The sequence below is a fragment of the Myotis davidii genome, unplaced genomic scaffold (genome assembly GCF_000327345.1).
Source record: "Myotis davidii unplaced genomic scaffold, ASM32734v1 scaffold332, whole genome shotgun sequence".
Classification (NCBI taxonomy): Eukaryota; Metazoa; Chordata; class Mammalia; order Chiroptera; family Vespertilionidae; genus Myotis; species Myotis davidii.
This window is the reverse complement of record NW_006285779.1, coordinates 7,092,492-7,105,935: the sequence shown is the minus strand read 5'-3', so window position 1 is coordinate 7,105,935 and position 13,444 is coordinate 7,092,492. Positions and strand designations below refer to the sequence as shown.

The 13,444-nt window shown below is 43.8% G+C and overlaps 1 protein-coding gene and 1 pseudogene across 1 annotated transcript in view; one reads left to right on the top strand and one right to left on the bottom strand.

The window, feature by feature from the left end:
* Positions 1–13,444, bottom strand: part of PIK3AP1 (phosphoinositide-3-kinase adaptor protein 1) — a 96,541-nt gene that overhangs the window by 65,934 nt on the left and 17,163 nt on the right. The gene's annotated exons all lie outside the window — the stretch shown is intronic.
* LOC107181965 lies at positions 9,969–10,435 on the top strand (annotated as a pseudogene).

Here is a 13,444-nt window from a genome sequence, read left to right as displayed (position 1 = left end):
GTATGGGACCGCAGCATGAGAGACACTTTGTGGTGCAGAGTCCAGAGCACGAGCGCAAAATATCGTTCACTGTTATTTTAGATTAATCACAGGAACCGCTAGAAATCTGATCAACATTGGGATCGGAATCAAGAAAAATCTATTCTAGTGATTCCCATCATCTCACAGGGGAGGTGGGAATGTTTGTAAATGTCCTGCCAGAGTAATGAATTAGAGTGGAGAAATTGTGTAGTTCTTAAAGCTTAGTCAATATTCTGATATAATTTTGTATTTAAACTTTTAAAAACTATTATTTTTATAATATGAACCATGGAAGGCGACATTTGTCAAAAGGGTGGCTGAGTTCAGGCAGGTTGAAAACTGTTCCCCTGTCATCCTTGCAACCTTTTGTCTCTCTGTCTGCCACTCTCCTCGGCACCTGTGCCCCTCCCACTGATACCCATAATCCACAGGACCCTGTTCATGGGCACTCTTCCTCTCCAGGATTTTGCAGTCCCTTTGTATGTGGTGTTTTGCAAATCCAGCAGTCACAATATGGTTGATTTCCCCTTTGGTCAAGGTTCAGCAACCTTCCAAAGGTGGGCGTGCCAGACAGCCCCTGTAGGGGGAGAGGAGAGTGGCTCGCTGGTATGAAGTGGGCAGAGAGCACCTGGAAGGCTCTGTTGCACAGAAACCTCCCCCACCTCCACATTTTACTAATAAAAGCTTCAGTGGAGTTACTACACAGGGGATAATGCAAATGCCCTGGGGAAAGGTTCAGCTTCATGGTCACACCTTAGAAGGAATTATTTTTGAACTAGAGGCCTGGTGCTCAGATTTGTGCTCCGATGGGGTCCTTAGGCCTGACCTGCAGGGACTGGGCTGACACCGGCTCTCCGACATCCCCTTAGGGGTCCCGGATTGCGAGAGGGCACGGGCACAGGCCAGGCCGAGGGACCCCACCAGAGCACTGTTGGGCCAAGGAGGGACCACGGGAGGGCTCCAGGGCATGTCCGGCCTGTGTCATCCAGTCCCAATTAGCCGGACCCCAGCAGCAAATGCCCATCATAGCAACTTTTATTAAAAAAGTAAGCCAAAGTGTGCCTTGATTTTCACAAGAGAAGTGTCCTTTTCAAAGTGTCTCCCATATAGAGATAAGCAATTGTTTGTTCTTGCTCAAGTAAAATCCTCAAAACCCTCTCGAACAGCAATTATCAAGCGGTGTGCCACAAGAATTTTTAAACATGCAATGCCTGACTGTTTAGTCAGTGGCACTGAACTCTTTTCCCTTAAATTGTTGAATAAAAAAATGACTGTAGCCAACACAACAGTAGCTGTCTGGTGTGAATGCCCTGTCTGGGACCATAAATACGTAAGTCATATGTAAAAAGGTAGCACCCAGAATGAAACACCATACTTGGTAGAATGCAGTGAAATTACAATATTCTAAGATTGGGGAGCTATATTTTTATTAATGTAGCTTAATATAGTTATAGTTTCCAGTGGCAACATCATACTGTTGATTCCTTATCAATCAAGTAGTCATCTATAACCTGCAGTTCATTTTCACAAGTTAATGCCACGGGGGATTTCTGCCATGCTGTGTTAGTTGAACTGCTTTTATGGACCTAGGAACAGAATTTAGGATCATCCAAATTCAACTAGGTCAAGATAATTCTGAATAATTCTTATAATTCTTATAATCAGGTCATTATGATAATTCTGAATTCTACCTCTCAGTGTAATAACTACTTAGCCACCTACAAATGTTATCCATCTATAAATCTGTATTAGTTTGCTAGAGCTGCCATAACAAAACAATACAGATGTGATGGCTTAAATAAAAGAAATTTATTTTATCATAGTGCTGGAGGCTAGAAGTCCAAGATTAAAATGTTGGCAGGTTTGGTTTCTTCTGAGGCCTCTTTCCTTGGCTTGCAGATGGCTGGCTGCCTTCTTGCTGTGTCTTCAAATGGTCTTTCCTCTGAGCACACACATCTAGGTCCTAATTTCTTCTTATAAGGGCATCAGTCATATTGGATTAGGGTTTACCCTAATGAGCTCACATTCCCCTTAGTTACCTCTTAAAAGACCTTATTTCCAAATACAGGCATAGTCTGAGGTACTAATGATTAGGATTTCAACATATGAATTGGGGGTGGGGGTGGGGGTGGAGGTGGACATAATTCAGCCCAAACAAATCTGAAATCTGACTTTTGTATTTGCCTCAAAGGCAGAGGAAAAACTGGACAGGAAATCTGAGACCACAGTCTCTGCACGTCACTAGACAATCCTTTAAGGATAATCATTAAGGGATAACCATTAACCCAATTACCTTCTTGTGTTATGCTCAGGTCAGCCTCTCTGGAGAGGGGATTTTGACTAAGTTTGGGAGAGTGTTGAAGAGAAAGATCATTCTGGAACTGGAGTATTTCTAGTTGAGCAAAAAGAGGACTCGATCAGGGTGTTTCCACAGGCAGAGTGGGTGACTGTGGACATAAAGATGCTGAAAAGGGAGGCTGCTGAGCAGTGAATCATAATGGAAAAGGCTGAAGGAAAAAGAGCTAGAAGGTTATCAAATTCAATTACTTCCCAATTTCACTCAGGACATGCGTAGGGGCACCTGAAACTGAGACACTGGTAATTATCCTGAATATTCATAGCATCGATTGACTAAGCCTGTCTTCATTGCTTTGGGCCGCAATTAGCCAGGTGGGCAGTGATGACTTGGCATTTTGCCTGGACTTGAAGAGCCATGTTTCCATAGACATGATGAATGGGAAGCAATTGGTATGCTTTCTCAATCTTCTCTTTTAAAAATATACACACACAAATATAAATAATAAATAAATATAGGGGGGTACTAGTAAAGCAACTACACATAAATACTAAAGAATTAAGTAGTTGGCACTGAAGAGTAGGATTTACATAAGCAAACACCTGTTCCAGTTAGCTCAGTTACTCACTGATCCTTAACTATTCCTTTTTAGATTAAATTGCATAATTTAAGAGGCAAAAGTCTGCTCTCCAGGTGCATTTAGAATTCTAATGCCTGAAGCTTTAGGGTACCACAATGTTATTAACCCCTCTGCCAGGGTTTGTTTATTTGTTTGTTTGTTTGTTTTTAATCCTCACCCAAGGATATTTTCCCATTGATTTTTAGAGAGAGTGGAAGTGGGGGGAGGAGGGGTTCACTCCCACACATGCGCTAACCTGAGCCAGGGATCCAACCTGCAACAGAGGAACGTGCCCTTGACCCGGAAGCAAACCCCTGACCCTTCAGTCTGCACGCCAATGCTCTAACTACTGACCAAGCTGGCTAGGGCTGTTTGTTTGTTTGTTCGTTCGTTCAGTTTTCCTTCTTGCTAGTTTGAGCAAGCACTCAAAAGAGGGGAAATCGTGGTTGGAGTGTCTGTAAAGGTCACTCAGCCCAGCTCCTATATCAGATGCTTGAATCTCCTTTCCCATACCAAATGCCTACTTAAAGCCAATGATGCTGGCACATGGGAGTTCACCTTGGCAAGACCCACCTCCTCTGGAGGAAGCTCTCTCATCTTCAATTTACTCAAAGAAAAAATTGTCAGGGGAGAAGAGAAGCACCGTTTTTCATTCCCGGCTCTAATTTGTATTGCCTTGGTCACCATTACAAAATTAATCTGTGATGCCATGACACCTGGGTGGAGAGAGAGCTGTGTCACCCCATCTTTTTTTTGGCGGGGGGGCCCATTAATAGATGCTTTTTAGCCACTTACCAACTGACACCAAGCCTTGACTCTGGCCTCTAATCAAACCCTTCACAGGGTTTTATATAAACTGAAATTTACATTCAATCATCACCATAGCAACCATCACATAGGATTAGATACTTCTTCCCCTCTGACATACTCTACTTTTTCAAAAAAGCTGTTTTTCTCTATAGTTGAAAATCCACGCTATTCAGAAGATAACCATTAAAAATCTATTTTGAAAAACTACATTTAAACAGAATGTAAAAATGTTCTAAAAATAGACATTTGAAGTGGTTTCTAGACACTTAGTACCATATACTTTCTGCCTCTGCTGGTGGCCATACATTGCTGAAGTCTTAAGGATTGGGCCCTGTGTTGGAAATTATTAAAATAAAGACAAGGCTTCCCTCCTAAGTCCAACAACCATCTCTTGCAAGATGCCCCAGGATAACAACCCCAAGCTAAGGCAGAAAATTCTAATTTCAAAAAGGACATTTGTACTCATCTCATTATTCCTGTGCACCTCAAGATCTTTACTTCTCTGATTCCTTGGCACAGCAGATGCCCTATACCAAAATGTCAGGAAAATCTTAATGCATTTTCTCTGGCTGAACACTCAAGGTTCTGTCTATATATATAGGAAATGAATGAAGCCCATCCCGGTCTCAACACCAGAAACTAGACTAATGGCTAATAGTTCACTTTGACACTGAGAACTGGTACACCTCACCAGAGGACACACACTTTGAGATCCCTGGAAACTGACTTGCTCCCAGTGCAATTCTGCCGCTTAGGACTTATGGCCGAATTTCACCCCAAATGATAAAGAAGGCTCCCCCAAATGCTCCTACCAAACAGGTGTTGTGAAAAGCAATGAAAGACAGCTCTTTAAGGTTTTCAGTCATTCTTTTCCACCTAAGACCACTGACAGCTACTGGCAAGGAAGGGGGAGGGAGAAGAGGGGAGGTTGGTGGACAAAGGGCTATTTCCAAATAGTTGCCAAAATATCTGATATGCCTAGAAGTGAGAAGTCTTACATACTAAGTGAAATAACATATGTGGGGGAAGTGCTAGACCAGACAGGGGATGCTGGTTTTCTCTCAAGTGCCAACATCAGTGGAATGGGGTGGATGTCTTGAACCCTGAGTGAGACCACTGCGGAGGCCAAATCCCCACTCAATGAGAACAGATGCCTTGGTCCATCAACGAAGTCTGACCTGGGAGCAGGCAAGCTGCACTTTACAATATGTCCCACTGTTCCAGACCATGGGAGGGGGAGCCCAGGCAGTGCTGGAGGGGGACTGGGGAAACGCATGCTCTATTTTACTTGGGAGAGTGCATAGCAATAGTCAAAAAGAAAACCCAATGAATTCAAAACCAATGAACATGTGTCACCAATCTTAAGAAAAACTTTTGAGGCACGACTGGCAAAAATTAAGGCAGAATGAGTAACTTCCAATGTCTGAAAAAGATAAGAGCCAATCAAACACAATCCATATTAAGGGGGAAAATGTCCCAAGAAGCATAAAATGTAGAAAACTTAAATATGATCACAGAAATCATCGATCGGAGCACTGGCGGTGACACCCTCTAACAGTTTATCATGTTGCAAATTAGCAAGACAAACCAAGGATGAGATTCAAGTCCTTCATAAGAGATGCAGGGTCTCATCAGTAAATACAGGCAACCAACACTGGGGTTCTTGGCTTTTCGTTTGTTTTTGCTTGTTTAAAGATCAGTAGGAAGATTGCACTCCCCAGCACAGCCTCCTGGTAATGATGCAGATGTGTGGCTTTGTGGTCAAAGGGAGCGGAGCAAAGAATGTCATTTTTAGTGTCTTAGGGCAGTGGACTTACTTCTTTAGAAAAATATAAATAAATATATCCACAAAAGCCACAAAATTCAGCTTGCAAGTTATTTATGTAGATTTTTTTTTCAGAGTTTCTTAGATGATCCCAGTGTGGTTGTGGGGTGGTCATTCCAGTGGTCATCAAACTCACGATGTACAAACCTGTCACTGGTGTGAATTTAGCAAAGTGAGAGCACCTCCAAGTCTCCCCAACCCTGTTCAGGTCCATGAAGGTTGGAATAGAGGCAGCCAGACTGTAGTTCAGCAAGAAAAGCTGGGGGCCATCCTCACCTCCCTCGGGTCCCTGGTGCCACTTCTAAAACTAGACTGATAAAAAATGATGGGCCTCGTAGCTCCTGCAATGGAAATAACTGCATCTCCTCACCCTCATCGCAGAGGGAATTGTCATACCTGACATGCATTCCAGGGATGAAAAGTTTATTGAGTATCTACCACGTTCCAGGCAGCCAGCTAGATACACGGACGACCCAGCTGGATAGATTCTGTTTTGCAGCTTGCTTTGTATTTTAGCTCATGGACAGCTGTCCTCTGTCTTCTTGCTTCATTTCTCAAGGACCTCACTGTCTTTGGGTCATGAGATCTAAGCATAACAACTCCAGAACAAAGAGAAAGGCTCAACAACAGGAGAATGCTTCATGTGTTCGCCATGAAAGAGGACAGAAAAGTGACAACGACCAGCTCTCCGAATCCCCATGTCTGAGAGAGGACATCTTAGAGTCATTCAGGACATGTCAACAAAAATCTGAAATTCATTTTACTTCAGGAAAGAAGGTTAACAGAAAGCTTCTAATGGCTTTTTTTTTTTAAGTATTCGGTTGCAGGACCGTAATGAATAAAGAGAATTGGAGAAGGTTTTTGTTATATCTGTCTTTTTGAGGCTAATCTCAAGAAGGACAAACATGCCCTAAGACAGAAAATGTGACAGGATGGAGAATGGGGCCTGGGTGACAGGGCAGGTGCCTGAGCCAGCTGGGGTCTAGAGGACCTGACATATGTGCACGGGAAACCCAGGAGCTCCATGTTTAATATATTGGAGGGTACATAGGTTTTTTTCAGAGGACAAAAAGCCGCTACTGCTAAAAGAAAAAGAAAATCTGAGAAGTACTCCAATAAAATTGCAGAAGTCAGCAGGGCCCAGATGGTAGAGAGCATTGAACTATCCCATGGTCATTGGTTCCCCATTTGGATTTTAGAGAACTCATTCTGGTGGAGGAAGGGCTGGAGAGGTATGAGACGGAAACGAGAAGCCAATTAGAAGACAGGTGTTGATGAGCTAAGATAAAAATCAAGCTACGTAATAAACACGATGATCTATAAGAATTATATAGATCCATATGTGTAGGTGTTATAAATTCACAGAAAAGGATCAATTCATTGAAAAAAATAAGTTGCAGAATAATACATACACAATGACTCTATTAATTGTGGAAAAAATGCCTCTGTGAATGTTATATAAATTCATTAAAATGGTCTGGAAAGATACACACCCCACTCTTTATGGTAGTTAACATTTAAGGGATAGAATAAAGATTTGGGAAAGTAAATTAATATTTTTACTCTTTCCTCTACAGACCTCTGATGGTTAGAAACTGATCCAGAGACAGAGAGGCATTGATTGGACTGGGGGGGGAGGGGATGAGCGGGGGGAGGGGATAATGTGGGGATAAGGACACATATGTAATATCTTAATCAATAAAAAATATATTTTAAAAAAAGAATGTATTACTTTTATAATTTTAAGAGATTTCTAAAACTTAAAAAATAAAAGATACAGTTTCTGTGACAAGAAATGATTGGGGCTTACATAGCCATGAGAACGGAGAAGGGAGAATAAACCGTGCAGACAGATGCTGACTAAAGAGCAGAGACCAGTCTGGGTGAGGCTGGAGTCAGTTACATTTCCTGATAGCCCCAGGAGGTGGGCATTTGCACCTCGTTTTACAGATGATGAAATGGAGTCTTGGAGAGCCTTGCCCCCAAATCTAGAACTGGTTACCAAAGCCAGACTAGAACCTTGGCCCACCTGACTCCAAATCTTTCTGCCTTGGCCAACTGATTACCTTCATATCCAGGGCCTTTTTAACTTCCTTTCCCTTGCTCAAATGCTGACCTGATGCAACAGTAGGGAACTAGGGCGCTAGTTCTAACAGCACAGGAGAAAATGGTAAGGTTGAAACCTGCTCCCATCTTCCCGATGGGCAGTAAGTCCCACATGCTGAAACCAGCTATTAACAGACCAGTGCCCGCACGCCAGCTTAGCGTGGAATCCTGTGGATTCTTGAGTGGAGGGCCCATGTTTTCTACAGAACCCGTAATGCCGCTGCAGCAACTAATATAGCACCAAGTCCTCACTAAATTCACTGAGTGGGTGTTTAATAGCTATATATTAATGGGAGGGAAGCAGGCTCACCTGAAGCAAATCTGAAACTGCATTTGATTCTGAAAGCATTTTTTCCCCCCAACAACTCAGGATGTAGGCAGGGAATGCACAATTGTGACAGATAATGGCTGTGATCCTACTAAGAGAGTAATTTTATCACTCTGTTTTAAAGCTGCTTCGGTAGGAAAGCAACTATAATATCTTCAATCAAACAGACAACCAAGCAAAAAGCCGTTACTAAAATCCCGGTGTGCCCACACTGTCCCTAGGCACAATGGAGAACCCTATAGAAGGATAATCCGTGGCCTCTTCCTAAGGAATTTACACTCTGGCTGGGAAACCAACCCGAAATTCAGAAATTGATTAGATAATAGCCTGTTTCCTCTGGATATCCAACAAATGAGTTCCACAGGACTCCAGAGAGAGCAGAAACCATGGATACTAGAATCTAAAGAAGAGGGACTTGGGCAGAGGAGTCAAGGCTAGAGACACAAAAGAGACAGGGCTGCTCCCCAGCTTCTTAGGACCATCATAGCATTTCACAGCATTCAGAAAAGCACCCACAAATGTCAGGCTATTCGCCCTCAGCATGGCACGGCTGCATGGCCAGAACTATTCAATGTCCTGACCACCACTCCGTACATTTCTGTGCCGACAGGCTATTGCAGACATCCCACGCCATGTACCCCTTGGGATTTCCACTGTTTATTCAATAGGCAACACTGGCATCAGTCTTTGTCATTCCAGCCGACCACCATTCCCCACCCACACCACAGATGAGATTAGGCCTGTGCAAACACACTGCTAAGACCTGTAGGGTGAATAACTACTGATAGTAAAGGGGGGTTGGTGATAAGAATCAAAGGGCGAGGATCTGTCAGAGGAACTTAGTGCTTGATGCTATCTCAACAAAATACACTCGCCTGTGGAAATTTACTATAACATCCGATGAGAAAATTTCATTTCTCATGTAAGTAGGATCTAAATGCATTCAGCTCTATGTCCAACTGACATTGAGGGAAAGGCTGCCTCAAAAATTAGGGCCATCCCTGTCACTGGGCTGAAACAGTCTCTCCAAAAGCCCCAACCAACAAAAAGCCCTCTGAGATAAAAGGGACAAAGCTCTTTAAATTTTTTTTAATTTTCCAATTATAATGAACATACAATATTATATTCATTTCAGGTGTACAACATAGTGATTTTGCATTTATGTAACTTACGAAGTGACCACTCTGCTAAGTCTAGTATTCATTGGGGACAAGCTCTTTATTCTGCTGAAGGTCCTTAACCCACTGACTCAAGTTGATCTTTGTAATTTTCCCCCCACTCTCCCTCCCCAACCACTTCTTAGCTCCAATAAAATGCATTCTGTGGTTTCCTGCCCCTCTAGCTTGCCCGTGGTGTTCCCTCATCCTGGGACATCATTCCCTCCCATTCGCACTAATGCCTCTGAAATCCAACCCTCTACTTTGGTGCCATCTCCTCCATGCTGTTTTCAACTGACCACCCTGTTGAAAGGGCTTTTTTCTGAATTCTATATGCATGCCAGTCCCATAGGAGGCATCTTTCATTCTTATGGACTGAACTCACCCACTAGGTTGAGTCTGCTTGCTTTTCATCTCTCCAAAGTATCTCTTCCTCTCCATTCTCACCGCCTCAGCTGAGCTCAGGCCCACATCACCCTGGAAGACACAAATAGCCTCCAGCCCTGCCCACATAGCCACCAGACTGAACCTACTGTAAAAAAAAAAAAATCAATTCTGATGATGTTAACCCTGACTTTCAGCCCTTCAGTGTCTCCCCAAGGCCTTCAGAGCAGTCTAAGCTGCTTAGGTAAGTTAGAGGCTTTTCAGTATCTGATCTTCCCTCTAACCTTCCCAGGAAAGCAATGGACAATTCTAAAACTTTAGTGCCCATTAGAATCACCTAGGGTACTTGTTAAAAAATACATATACCTGCTTTCCCCAGCTGCCAGTAAGGTGCTCGGTTCTTCCAAGGGAGCTAAGGCCACATTGGGGTGAAGCCCTCACTTCATCCAGCGACTAGCACCGCTCCCGGAAGCACTCGCCCAGCACCCACCCACACCATGGCCTCAGTCTCAGAGCTCGCCTGCATCTACTCGGCCCTTATCCTGCACGACAATGAAGTGAGGTGATGGTGACAGAGGATAAGATCAATGCCCTCATTAAAGCAGCTGGTGTAAATACTGAACCTTTCTGGCCAGGCTTGTTTGCAAAGGCTCTGGCCAATGTCAACATTGAAAGTCTCATCTGCAATGTAGGGGCTGGTGGACCTGCCCCTGCAGCTAGTGCTGCGCCAGCAGGAGGTCCTCCCCTGCTGCTGCCCCAGCTGAGGAGAAGGAAGTGGAAGCAAAGCAAGAAGAATCTAAGGAGTCTGAGGATGGCATGGGCTTTGGTCTTTTTGACTAAACTGGCTCTTTTGTAACACAGTCAATAAAAGCTGACCTCTGTTGCAAAAGAAACACAAACATAGATCCAGTCCGTTCCACCAGTCTGGTTCATTAAGTAACTGGGAGAGCCCAGAAGCATGAATATTGAAAGAAAAAAAAAAAGGAGGTGTTCAATTATTCATGGGAAACATGAGTATTTACAAAATTTGAGGTTCAAAATATTTGGTTCTCCATCAAAACAAAAAATATATGGTACTGATGAAGGTATTGCAAGGATCACATTTTGAGAACACTGGGTAGAGACATTGTGCAAATGGGACTAGAAGCAAGTATTTTTTGAGGAGCCATTGAATGCAGTGGTTAAGAGTAGAGGCTTGGGAGCAAACCTGAATTTTCCACAAGCCATTGGGAAAGTAATTTACTGTTTCTGTGCCTCATCTGCAAGATATATATATAATGCAAAGTGTCCCCTCGGGAGTTTGACCAGGAGACCAGGAGTTTGATCGGGAGACCGGGAGTTTGATCAGGAGGCCGGGAGTTTGACCAGGAGACCGGGAGTTTGACCAGGAGACCGGGAGTTCAATCACTAGCTATGATGTGCGCTAACCATCAGCAGGTGGTGTGGAACATGGAAGATGACCAGGGGTGGTGATGGGGCACTGAGGGAGCGAGGGAAGGAGGCGGGGAGGCGGGGAGGCAGGGAATCTAATGGGCCCTGATTGCCGGCCAGGCCTAGGGACCCTACCCTGGCAAGAATTTCGTGTGCCGGGCCTCTGGTAGAGATAATAACAGTATTTATCTTATAGGTTAAGATTAAATGAGATCATTATTACAAAATGGTTAGCACGGCATTTAGCATGGCCAATCAGTTCTATAACTGGTGGGAGAAAAACAGTGAAAAGCAACAATGTCCACGTTTTTATTTTGCAGTGCTTCGGGGTAAGAGATTTTAGGGATTCCCAGTATCATTGGCAAACGTTTATCCAACTTGAACCTGAAGGCTTCCAATGATGAGGGCCTCCGGGCACTACCTCCTGAGGCAGCCTTTCCATTGTTAAGGCGTCACAGAGGTTAACCTCTTCCTTAAGTCTAGTAGAATTCTGCTGGTCAGATATCACTGTCCATGAATCCTAACCTGCCCTTGGGAGCATCATCAAACAACACCATTCTTATTTCCAGAAGAGTCCTCCAAAGGTTTGAAGGTGATTATCCTGGCTTTCCTTGGTACGTATTTTCTTCTTGATGAAGACAGTAAAGTATAGGGATGAAACTCTGAGTTCAGAGGTAGAGGCCTGGGCTTTTGTCATGACCAGCTGGGTATCTGTGGGCAAGTCACTTGACAATGCTGAGCCTCAGTACCACTCTAGCCCAAAATTCCATGCTTCTACTATTTCTTCTATTATCTATTTCTTCTATCCGCAGGCACAGTTATTTCTTCCACTTCTCAGGCATGTTTCCAGACCCCTCATTGTGGCGGTTGTCTTTTGCATTGACAAGAACACAACAGCAGTCCCCCTTTGGGAAAATTCTTCATCTCTCACTCACACCAAGTGGTCTGAATGGAAGATGCCGAGTTTTTAGACATCTCACACCGCAGGCTACCAACATGGGCCAATCCCCTGGCCACAGCTAACTAGCCTAGAGTTAGGCACCTTACCCAAGTTTAACTAATTAGACCAGAGAGAACAATTATTAATTCCTCTCTGGAGCTGGAATTGAAAGGAGTGAGGTGACAGCTCCTAGGGGCTATAATTCTCCCTTTTGGAGCTGACTTTCTAGAGAATGACACCTACATGCAGAGAGACACAAAAAAAGAAGGGTGGTGCGGTAATCTTATGAAGTTCAAGTCCTTGGTTCCAGGTTATCTCTGAGGACCAACAGCACTCCTGCCCTTCCCGTCATTTGGTTAATTCCCCTTTTGCCCTAGCTGGGGTTCTCTCCTTACAAACCAACAAGTCTAGAGCAATACACTCGCCTTTCTAAGCAGGCCTCAAATGGAGATAGCTCTGGTTTATCTGTCCTCCTTCCCAACCCTTTCAGCTAACTCTCCACTCCCCCAATCTTCTGCCAACAGCTATTTCAGATGGGTAACTAGAGTCTGTGTATAATACAAAAAGGGCTGTGACACCCTGGCCGGTGTTCTTAGTGGTTAGAGCATTGGTCCAAGTACTGAAGGGTCACTGATTTGATTCCCAGTCTAGGGCACATACCTGGTTTGCAGGTTCAATCCCCAGCCCCAGTCAGGGTGCCAGTGGGAGGCAACCAATCCATGAGTCTCACATTGATGTTTCTTTCTCTCTCTCTCTCTCCATCTCTCCCTCCCTCCCTCCCTTCCACTCTATCTAAAATTAATGGAAAAAATATCGAGACCGGATTAATAAAAACAAAAAAGGGCTGTCGCTTCCTTTAGTCTGGCCCTTGTTCAGAAGGGCATTTCAGACTCCATCTTAGAGCAGTCGTGCTACCTTGCTGATTCATAGTGAGCATGTGGTCCCCTCAAACCCCCAGCTCTTTTTCATGTAAACCATGGAAGCCAGGGCTTTCCCTTTGCTATGCTACAATTGTATAGTTGGGTTTGTTCTGTTTGGGGGGCTGGGGGATGAGGTTTGTGTCCGAATTGCAAATAAACACTTAGCCTTGTTACATGTTATATGTTGGATTGGGGTGAGTGTTCCAGCCTGCTGAGGCTGTTTTGACTAGGATTCCATCATCAGTGACAAAGCTTCCCAACGGGTCTACCAAATGCACCGGGTTACAGATGTGCCAGGATGTTCATTCCCTCGCTTCCCTGCTTGATGGAATGAAGTTTGGGGTTCTGAACCCACATTAGCAGCTTCCGACTCTGGCGACCATATCATTTTCTGAGTATTCCTATTTCAAGTCTCCACAGTTATGGTAACATAGGGAAACTAATTGTTTTATAATATAAAAGTATTTACTAACAAAATGCTCATTTTCAAAATTGGTCCCCACATAAACATCTTCGCTTGCTTAATCTTAGTCTATAGTCTCATCCATCAAGTCACATTTTTATTGCTTGTTCTAGCCAATATTTAGGATTTCTCCACAATAAACGA